General features: G+C 49.2%; 1 pseudogene; it reads right to left on the reverse strand.

Moving 5' to 3' along the window:
- The window catches only part of LOC112611970, a 22,454-nt pseudogene extending 11,700 nt beyond the window's left edge, over positions 1-10,754 (reverse strand).
- Between the last annotated feature and the right edge of the window lie 878 nt (positions 10,755-11,632).

Consider the following 11,632-nt stretch of genomic DNA (forward strand, 5'->3'; position numbering starts at 1 on the left):
CACAGGCACATGGTCACAACATGCTGCTTAACAACACCCCAAAAGCATGTGTCAGTGCCACAGACAGCACAGAACCCACAACTTCCTGCAGCACATCCACAACAACAATACCCAACCACAGAACCGGCTATTCTTGGCAACACGACACACAGCACGCAACATAGCACAAGGCAATCATCAGGCATTACGGAACACAACAACACAGGGCAACAGGACACCCAGCAAATAGGATCACAAGTAGATGCCAACACAGGACACTCGGTGATCTAACAACCAGCCTGGAAACATCCCAAGGCACGGTAACCACACACCAACACATCATGCCAGCATACAGCTCCATAATCCTGCCACACAACACACACTAGTACACAGCAACCCAGCAGACAGCACCCAACACACGATGTGACATCACAACACGTACAATCAAGGCAGTAGAACAAAGGACACACTATGCAGCAACAACGCAATAACGTTGGCAGCCAGCAGATGACACAACACAAAACCACATGCAGCGCCTGACAACTCTACGATCTCACCCAGAAATAACACAACACCTAGCATCTGGCCGTCCAACAGCTGAACAGACCATAGTAAATACCGAACAGCACATTTCTTTCTTTTTTTTTGAGACAAAGTCTGGCTCCGTCGCCCACGCTGGAGTGCAGTGGCACGATCTCGGCTCACTGCAACCTCTGCCTCCCGGGTTCAAGCAATTCTCCTACCTCAGCCTCCCAAGGAGCTGAGATCACACCCGGCTAATTTTTTTTTGTATTTTTGGTAGAGAAGGGGTTTCTGCATGTTGGCCAGGCTGATCTTGAACTCCTGACCTCAAGTGATCTGCCCACCTCGGTTTCCCAAAGTGCTAGGATTATAGGCGTGAGCCACCATGCCCAGGCAAAACAACACATTTCAGCACAGCACCCAGGACACAATAGCACAGCCCAGAAAACCAGATCTGGAGTTAGATGGACGCGGTTTGAATCCTCTTTGGCCTCTTAGTCTTGGTGTGACTTGGGCAAACTGACTTCCTTTCTCTGAGCCTCAGTTTTCTCACCTGTAAAATGGGTCTGATGGCACTTCTCTCATCATGGGGCTGCTATAAGGAGTCAGTGAGTGTGTGACTGGGAGTCAGTGAAGGGCCTGACCCAGTGCAAGGCTGTCACAGATCACGGTGTCATGGCAGGCTGTGATGGGCCCCAAAGATGTCCATGTCCTTATGCTTACAACCTGTGAATTCGTTCCCTTACGTGGTAAAAAGGACTTTGCAGGTGGGATTAAGTTGAGGATTCTGAGACAAGAAGTTTGCTCTAGACTATCTGGCTGGGCCTAATGTAATCACTGGGATCCTTTTTAGAGGGAGGCAGGAGGGACCGAGTAAGAAAAGGTAATGTAGGCTGGGTGCGGTGGCTCACACCTGTAATCCCAGAATATATTGGGAGGCTGAAGTAGGAGGATTGCTTGAGCCCAGGAGTTTGAGACTAGCCTGGGCAACATAGCAAGACTCCCTCTCTACAAAAGATTAAAAAGAATGAGCTGAATGTGGTGGCACATGCCTGTAGTCCCAGCTACTTGGGAAGCTAAGGTGGGAGAATCAGTTGAGCTCAGGAGGTCGAGGCTGCAGTGAGCCAAGACCATGCCACTGCACTGCAGCCTGGGTGCCAGAGTGAGATCCTGGCAAAAAAAAAAAAAAAAAAAAAAAAAGAGAAAGAAAGGAAGAAATGAATTTTCCCCTAAAGATTTTCAAAGGAAAGCAGCCCTACTAACCCACTTTAGAATTTGGACCTCTAGAACCATGACAGACTAAATTTGCATTGTTTTAAGCTGCTCAGTTTGCTGTCATCCGTTACAATAGCAATAAGAAACTAATACAGGCAGTTATTATTATTTCACTTACATCACATCATTTAACCCCTTCAGTATCACTTGCCACATTATTGTTATTATTATTATTTTTTAAGAGACAGGGCCTTGCTTTGTCACCTAGGCTAGAGTGTTGTGGCACAATCATAGCCTCAGCAGCCTCCAACTCCTGGGCTCAAACGATCCTCCTGCCTCAGCCTTCCAAGCAGCTAGGACTACAGGTGCATACACCTGGCTAATTTTTTTTTTTTTTGAGACAGCGTCTCACTCTGTCCCCAGGTTGGAGTGCAGTGGCATGATGTCGGCTCACTGCAACCTCCATCTCCAGGGTTCAAGTGATTCTCCTGCCTCAGCCTCCTGAGTTACTGGGACCACAGGCACCTGCCACCACACCTGGCTAATTTTTGTATTTTTAGTAGAGACAGGGTTTCACCATGTTGGCCAGGATGGTTTCAATCTCTTGACCTCGTGATCCACCTGGCTTGGTCTCCCAAAGTGCTGGGATTACAGGCGTGAGCCACTGTGCCTGGCTGTATACCTGGCTAATCTGAAAAGTTTTTGTAGAATGAGGTCTCACTATGTTGTGCAGGCTGGTCTTGAACTCCTGGCTTCACGTGATCCTCCTGCCTTGGCTTCTTAAAGTGCTGGGATTACAGGCGTGAGTCACCATGACTGGCCCACATTATTATTATTTTTTGCCCAAAAGCAGAATGATTTGGAGATCAGCGAAGAGGGCTGTTTAGCATTCTTTGCCTCAATTTCCTCTTCTGTAAAATGGGGCTGATAATAGGACCTACTTCCTAGATTTGGGTGATTTTTTTCAAGGAGGCAGTTTACATAAAGTGCTGGAACAGTGTTGGCATATGTAGGCATCATGTCAATGTTGATTTTTTTTTTTTTTTTTTTGGATGGAGTCTTGCTGTGTCACCCAGGCTGGAGTGCAGTGGCACGATCATAGCTCACTGCAGCCTTAACCTCCCAGGCTCAAGTAATCCTCCTCAGCCTCCCATGTTGCTGGGACGACAGGTGCATGCCACTGTGCCCAGCTAATTTTTAAGTTTTTATAGAGACCACGGTCTCACTTTGTTGCCCAGGCTGCTCTCAAACTCCTGGGCTCAAGCAATCCTCCTGCCTTGGCCTCCCAAAGTGTTGGGATTACAGGTGTGAGCCACCCTACCTGGCCTGAATATTTTTATTAACTTTTTTTTTCCCCATGGGTAAGCAGTTTTAACCTGGATATAAATATCCCAGCTCTGCCACTTCTTGGGCATGTGATATAACCTTTCTGGGCCTCGGTTCCCTCCCCTGTAACAACACCCACTTCCTAGGATTACTGGAGGGTGAAACGGGTTCACACATGTTAAGACTTTAGCATAATGCCTGGTATCCAGTAAGTGCTCAATAAATGGGCATTCAGGTGTGGACTGGACTTGGGTGTCAGACATAAATTTAAGTCCTAGCTCCTCCACTTTCTAGCTCTGTTGCTTCAAGCTAGTTGCTTAATCTGTCTGTCTCCATTTCCTCCTCTGCAAAATGGATTGTTCTGAGGCTTAGGGGCTTATGTGTGAAAATGTGCTTAGCACAGATCCACACGCAGGGTGTGTTCCCAAGAACGTCATCGTCATCATCATCATCCACCACAGTTACAGCAGCTGGGCTCAGAATACCACAGAGAGGGCAGGGCGCGGTGGCTCATGTCTGTAATCCTAACGCTTTGGGAGGCCGAGGCAGGTGGATCACCTGAGGTCAGGAGTTCAAGACGAGCCTGGCCAACATGGCAAAACTCCCATCTCTACTAAAAATACAAAAATTAGCCAGGTGTGTTGGCGGGCACCTGAAATTCCAGCTGCTTGGGAGTCCGAGGCAAGAGAATCTCTTGAACCTGGGAGGCAGGGGTTGCAATGAGCTGAGATCACACCACTGCACTCCAGCCTGTGCAACAGAGTGAGACTCCCATCTCAAAAAAAAAAAAAAAAAAGAGAGAATGGATGTGAATTATGAGGATGGACTGGATTCAAAGGCCTGGCCAGGCATGGTGGTGCACGCCTGTAGTTCTAGCACTTTGGGAGGCTGAGGCAAGAGGATCATTTGACCACAGGAGTTTGAGACTGGCCTGGGCAACATAGTGAGACCCTGTCTCTACAAAAAATTTTAAAATAAGCTGGGTGTGGTGGAGCACACCTGAAGTACCAGCTATTTTGAGAGGTTGAAGTGGGAGGATGGTTTGAGCCCAGGAGGTCAAGGCTGCAGTGAGCCAAGATTGTGCCACTGCACTCCAGCCTATTTGAAAAAAAAAAAAAAAAAAAAATTCCCGACCTTCAGTTTTCCGCAGCTCTGCCAGCAGGAAGCTGCCCTCCTCTAGGATCCGCTCCTCGATGCTTCTCTTCCCCATCCCGAAATTCCGTAGAATCTGGATAGAGAACCGTCTCAGGACCTTCCATCGATCCCCACTGGAGAAGACAATGCCTGGGGAGAAGAGGAGGGGGCCAGCTTAACCGGGAACTCATCCTGAGGCCACTGCCATCCAGGTCCCCTCTCCTGGTATTTGCTGGGAGAGGGACGGAGTTTGGAATCTCCCTGGCTTCTTCCAGTAAGCCCTCCTGGACCCTCCAAGTTAGGGGTCTCCTTCAAGCTTCCATAGGACCGTGGGCTTCCCTCACCACAGTCCTGTCACTCTGCCTCTGTTTCCCCATTAAGAACCTGATCACTCTGGGCTGTTACTGTCTGGTGATGGGACTGTCTCCTTCACAGAACTGTGAAGGCAGAGTGGGTGCCCGTCATGGTCACCAGTGCATCCTTAGCATTGTCCATTGCAGAGGGTGTCACACAGGAGGTGCTGATGATTGCTTATTGATTATTATTATTATTTTTGGGACAGAGTCTCGCTCTGTCACCCAGGTTGGAGTGCAGTGACACCATCTCGGCTCACTGCACTCTCTGCCTCCTGGGATCGAGTGGTTCTCCTGCCTCAGCCTTCTGACTAGCTGGGATTACAGGTATACACAACTATGCCCACCTTATAGATATGTGTGTGTGTGTGTGTGTATATATACACATATACACACATATATACACACACACACATATACACACATATATATACACACACACACACACATACAGAGAGAGAGAGGGAGAGATGGAGTCTCGCTGTGTTGCCGGGCTGGAGTGCAGTGGTACAATCTCGGCTCACTGCAACCTCCACCTCACGGGTTCAAGCCGTTCTCCTGCCTCCTACCCAATGCTGCCTCCTGAGTAGCTGGGATTACAGCCATGCACCACCACGCCCAGCTAATTTTGGTATTTTTAGAAGAGATGTGGTTTCACCATGTTGACCAGATGATCTCGATCTCCTGACTTTGTGATCCACCTGCCTTGGCCTCCCAAACTGCTGGGATTACAGGCGTGAACCATCGCACTTGGCCTAATTTTTGTATTTTTAATAGAGATGAGGTTTCACCATGTTGGCCAGGGTGGTACCGAACTCCTGGCCTCAGGTGGTCCATTCACCTCGGCCTCCCAAAGTGCTGGGATTACAGTGTGAACCGCTGTGCCCGGCCTGCTTGTTGATTGTTAAATGCACGAATAAGAGAGATAGGCAAGAAAAATAAGCACCAGGACACTGGGAATTGATCCAGGAACAAAACAGACCCCATCTCTTCCCTCCCTGGACCCACAGTTTTTGCACAGGCTGGTCCTTCCCACAGCACTTTCACGCCCTGCATTCTCCTGAATACTCATCTTCATTCCTTAGGTTTCAGCTTAGAGGTCCCCTCTTCCAGGAAGCCTTCTCTGGCTCCTCCTCCCTTCTAGGCTGGGCCAAGTGCTTCCTTAGGGTTTCCATGGCTCCCCAGGCTTCCCCCATCCCAGCCTGGACCACTCTGGGATGGACAATCTGGTTGGTGATGCCTGTGTCTTCCACTGGCCTGGGACCTCTATAGGATAAAGTCTCAGATGTGTTTATCTCTGGTTCCTCTGGACCTAGCAGAGAACTAGATACTAAAGAAGAGAAAAAATGTTATCGTGTATTGCCTGAATTTTTATGCATTATCTCATTGACTCCTTGTAACATGGAGTCAATGCTATTATAATTTTCTCATGGTAGCCGACCGAGGGGCAGAGAAGGGAGGCCTCTGGCCCAAGGGTACACAGCCAGTGAGTGGCAGAACCCTGCTGTTACCCTCTGTGCAGTGTATTGAATAACTAGGTGGTGGCTATTTCTGGTAACAAACGATGTACCCTTCCAGATGTTTTCTGTGCAAAAGTAGCAAGGTGACTTTCTCAAGCACCCTGTCTCTACCTGCTTGCATCTGGTGCACCTGGACAGGTAAGGTCATCAGATGAAGCCAGGGAAGGGAGCATGAAGGATGGAACGTGTACCTAATACACAGGATTGTAATATTGTGCCAGAGCTCTCTGATTTCAAATCCTGGGGCAACTGGGACCCATCTAATGCAGGAGCCAGGGAGAGCCCTAGGCATTCTTTGGAGGTGAGGAGAGAAGAGTCCAGGATGCAGGTCTCCAGGATCCCCTTTCCAATCATGATGGCTTCCTTCTCTCCCCCTCCCTCCCTCCCTCCCTCCATTCCCTCCTTCCCTCCCTCCCCTCTCCCTTTCCTCCTTCCCTCCCTCCCCTCTCCCTTCCCTCCTTCCCTCCCTTCCTTCCTCCCTCCCTCTCCCTCCCTCCCTCCCCTCCCTCTCTCCCTTCCTCCCCTTCCCTCACCTCCCTCCCTCCCTCTCTCCCTCTCCCCCTCCACCCCTCCATCCCTCTCTCCTTCTCTCCATCCCGTCCCTTCCTCCCTCTCTCCCTCCCTTCCCTCCTTCTCTCCCTCCCCTCCTTCCCTCCTTCTCTCCCTCCCCTCCTTCCCTCCCTCTCTCCCTCCCCTCCCTCCTTCCTTCTTTCCTTTTTCCTTTCTTCCTCCTTCCTTCTGTTGGTCCCTCCTTCCTTCCATCATTTGTTAGGTCTTGTCACATAGCTTCCTTTGAACAGAGATTTGTGTTTAAAATAAAGTTTGGGGCTGGGCACAGTGGCTCACGCCTGTAATCCCAGCACTTTGGGAGGCTGAGGAGGGCAGATCACAAGGTCAGGAGTTCAAGACCAGCCTGGCCAACATGGTGAACCCAGTCTCTACTAAAAATACAAAAATTAGCCAGGCATAGTGGTGCACACCTGTAATCCCAGCTACTCAGGAGGCTGAGGCAGGAGAATATTTGAACCCGGGAAGCAGAGGTTGCAGTGAGCGAAGATCACGCCACTGCACTCCAGCCTGGGCAACAGAACGAGACTCCGTCTCAAAAATAACTAAATAAATAAATTAACTTTGAAGACCACAAGACTAGGGTGATTTCTAAGCCTTAGAAGGACAGGATATTGACCTAGATGAGGTTTTGAGTGAATGATACGAATCGCTGGATGGCTGAGGATGGAGTTGAGTTTGGGTTAGGTTGGGAATGACAGTTGGGCATGAAGGGGGTTATGAGATTGATGATAAATTGGATTTGAAGCTGGTGATGGGGATGAAGTTGGCTAGGATGAGGAGGATTGATAGATTGGGACTGAACTTGAGCTTGGGGTTGGGTAGATATGTGATGAGTTTGTTTTGGTGATGGTAGTGAGTTTAAGATTGAAAGTGAGAACTGGGAACTGGAAATTTCATTGGGCAATTGGATTAGGAGATGGGACTGAGGTTGGGGAAAAGTAGCAGTAGAATTCAGTTTGGGCCAGGAGCAGTGGCTCAGGCCTGTAATCCCAACAATTTGGGAGGCCGAGGTAGGTGGATCACCTGAGGTTAGGAGTTCGAGACCAGCCTGGCCAACATGGCAAAACCCCATCTCTACTAAAAACACAAAAAATTAGCCAGGTGTGGTGGTGTGCACCTGTAGTCCCAGCTACTCAGGAGGTTGAGACAGGAGAATCACATGAGCCTGGGAGGCGGAGGTTGCAGTGGGCTGAAATTGCACCACTTCACTCCAACCTGGGTGACAGAGCAAGCCTCATCTCGGATTAAAAGTATATATATATATATTCAGTTTGACTAAAGGGACTAGGATGGGGTTGATAATAGAAATTAAAGTGGGGACTGGGATAGGGTTCATAATGGGAATGAAGGTTGGATTGAGATGCCATCAGTGTTGTGAATAGGGATGAAGGTGGGGTTGATGTGGTGAACATGGGAGAAAGGTTGATGGGGACTGGGATTGGGTTGAGGTGGTCAGTGGGAACTGGGGCCACTTGATTGAGTTGGAAAGTTGATGATGTGGTTGGGATAGAGCTAGGGGTTGGGATGACAATGGGGTTGGGGTTGGATGGAGATGGGGAGTGGTACGAGAGTGGAATTCAGGACAGTGGTGGGATCTGGAGGTGGGGAAGGTGGGACGGACTTCACTGTAGACCAACACTACCTCACTGCATTGCACTGGGTGTCATCAGTGATGCCAGCAGCCCTGAGTATCAAGATTGAGATGACAGTCTCCACCCTCACCCCCTCCCTCAATATGGAAAAGGCCCAGAGTAGAGGAGACAAGGATGAGGCTTACCATTGCCCTTGGTAAAGTTGAAAAAGACAGGGTAGTCACCGCGGCCACTAAACTCCTCTCCCTGGTCCACCAGGGCCTCCTTCACGGCTTGGTACCCGCTGAGGACCACCACCCGCCTGGGCCCCAGGTGCACTGTGTACACAGAGCCATACTCCTTGCTCAGCTAGGGATAAGAAGACAGAAGTTACAGGGGTTCCTGTGGCCATGGGCCCCCTCCTCCTGATCCTTCCACCGTCACCCAAGCTAAGGGCCTTGCACCTGAGTGAGAGAAGTCAGCATGTTTTGGGAGCGAAGCAGCAGCAGGTTTCCCAGGAGTGGGAGGGGTCTAGGTCCTGGAGGCAGCTTTCGCTTATCTCTTGAGCTTAGGGTCAGGAGCAGACAGACGAGAGCCAGGAGCAGGAGTAAGATGGCTGTGCTTATGCCGTCCATGGTGAAGGCAACTGCTGGCGTCTGGAGGGCAAAGTGGGAGAGGACATCGCTGAGGAGAGAGTGGGATCTCTCCTTTCCTGATCTCCCCTGAGACTTGCCTTCCCTAGGCCCTGGAAATGAAGGCACATGGAGAGAAGGAGACCGGGAGAGGCCAGGGGTTGGGGAAGGGAGGGAGAAAGGAGGAAAGAGGCAGAGATAGTCAACATACAGACAGATAATGAGACAGAAACACAGAGACAGAAATGGAGAGAGACAAGGGATAGAGGAACAGAGACTAAGAGAGGTTGAGAGATATGCATAAAGATAATGAGACAGAAAACCAGTGAGCGATCTACATATGTACAGATGTCTGTCTACCTATCAGCCATCTATCGTCTACCACCCGTCTGTTTCTTTCTTTCTCTTTCTCTCTTTCTTTTCTTTTCTTTCTTTCTTTTTCTTTCTTTCTTTCTTTCTCTCTTTCTTTCTTTCTTTCCTTTCTTTCTTTCTTTTCTTTCTTTCCTTTCTTTCTCTTTCTTTCTTTTTTCTTCTTTCTGTTTCTTCTCTTTCTTTTCTTTCCACTTTCTTTCTTTCTTTCATCTATTATCTATCATCTGTCCATCATCTATCTATCTATCTATCTATCTATCTATCTATCTATCTATCTATCATCTGTCTATCCATCATCTATTCTCCTATCATCTGTCTATCATTGATCTATTATCTATCTATCATCTATTATCTATCTACCTATCTCTATCATCTATCTGCTATCTATGTATCATAATCTATTATCTATGTATCTTCTATCTATCTATCTATCTATCTATCTATCTATCTATCTATCTATCATCACCTGTCTGTCAAGAGACTGATTCTCATACAGAGACAGTGATAAAGAGAGATCAAGACATACAGGGACAGAGACAGACAAACACAGAGATCGGGAGAGCTAGAGAGCATGTCACAGAAAGAGAGAGGCTGACATAGACTAGAGGAAGAAAGAGACAGAACTAGACAGACACAGAGCTAGGGAAAGACAAGAGAGATTGAATGCAGAGACAGCGAGATGGACACTGACTGAGAGACAGAGATGGACATGGAAGGATGGAGAGAAAAAGGGTGAAAGAGACAGAGAGAGGAAGAGACAGAGCTAGACACAGAGACTGAGGGCAAGAGAATGACAGACAGAAACAGATACACAAAGACAGAGTCACATAGAGATGGAGAGAGAGAGAGAGAGAGAATAAGAGAGGCAGGGAATGTTAGAGGCACACAAAGACATGGGTAGGCTGCAAAGGGCAGATCAAAAGAGACTGAGGCCAGGCGCAGTGGTCGTGCCTGTAATCCTCGCATTTGGGAGGCCGAGGCAGGCGGATCACCTGAGGTCAGGAGCTTGAGACCAGCCTGGCCAATATGGTGAAACCCTGTCTCTACTAAAAACACAGAAATTAGTCGGGTGTGGTGGCGGGTGCCTGTAATCCCAACTACTCGGGAGGCTGAAGCAGGAGAATCGCTTGAACCCGGAAGGTGGAAGTTGCGATGAGCCGAGATAGAACCACTGCAATCCAGCCTCAAACAAAAAAAAAAAAAAAAGAGAGAGAGAGAGAGAAAGAGACTGAAACAGAGAGGATGGGCACAGGCAGAAACAGTGGCAGGAAAGAATCAAGTGTTGCCAACCATGGGGTCGCACTGCAGAGAGAGATGCCACCCGCTGGGTTAAGTGCCAGTACAGAAATCCCGGTGCTCAGAACAGGGATGCGAGAGCTCTCAGAGGAGACAGCAAAGAAGATTCCTAGCCAGTCTCAGAGACAGAGATTGGAGCTGGCGACCCAGCCTCTCTTGGGAGCCACCCCCTCCTCCTCTGCATCCCTCACCGGGGCCCTTTACCTGCTGAGCTGCAGGAGACACTGGCCAGGCCGCTCCAGACACGTACTCTGCAGCTCTGGGTGTGCTCGGGTGGCCAGAGGTTGTTCTTAAGTTGTTTCTGCCCACACCCTCCTCCTTAACCCCCCTTTTCTTGTTCTCGCAGTGAACTTTAATTCCCTCCCACCACCCTGCCATACCTTTCCTGTGGCCCCAGGGCTCAACGCAAACTGGAAAGGTGCCGTGGGAGGGGGCCACACCTGGTGGGCCCTCCTGGGATGGGGCAAAGCTTTCTTCTTTCTTTTTCTTTTTTTTTTTTTGCCATTCAGACCCTGGGCCTGGTTTTGGGGTAGAGGAAATGGGGTAGTTGTGGGGCTGTGGCAAAATGATGGGCCAGGGATGGGGGCTGGGTCCCTTTTGTATTTGGGGCACTTGGTTCTCTTTCTCTGGGTTCAAGTAAAGTTCTGCCACTGATGGGCCGAGTGGCCCTGGCTATGTCCGTTTCTCTCCAGAGCATAGCTCTTCTTGTCGTTCCCTGTCTCTTGCCATGGGTCTTTGAAATGCTATGTCTTGCTTTACTTCTGCCTCTACAGTCTCTGCTTCTCAATCTTTTTGTGTCTCTGTGTCTCTATTTGTCTCTCCCTTGGTGTTTCTGGGTCTTCATTTCTTTTTTTTTTTATTATACTTTAAGTTCTAGGGTACACGTGCACAACGTGCAGGTTTGTTACATATGTATACGTGTGCCATGTTGGTGTGCTGCACCCATCAACTCATCAGCAACCATCAACTCGTCATTTACATCAGGTATAACTCCCAATACCATCCCTCCCCCCTCCCCCCTCCCCCCTCCCCACAATAGGCCCCGGTGTGTGATGATCCCCTTCCCATGTCCAGGTGATCTCATTGTTCAATTCTGGGTCTTCATTTCTTCCGCTCTCTGGGCTTTCTCCTTCTCTCTGCGT

This window comes from Theropithecus gelada, chromosome 19 (assembly GCF_003255815.1).
Source record: "Theropithecus gelada isolate Dixy chromosome 19, Tgel_1.0, whole genome shotgun sequence".
NCBI lineage: Eukaryota > Metazoa > Chordata > Mammalia > Primates > Cercopithecidae > Theropithecus > Theropithecus gelada.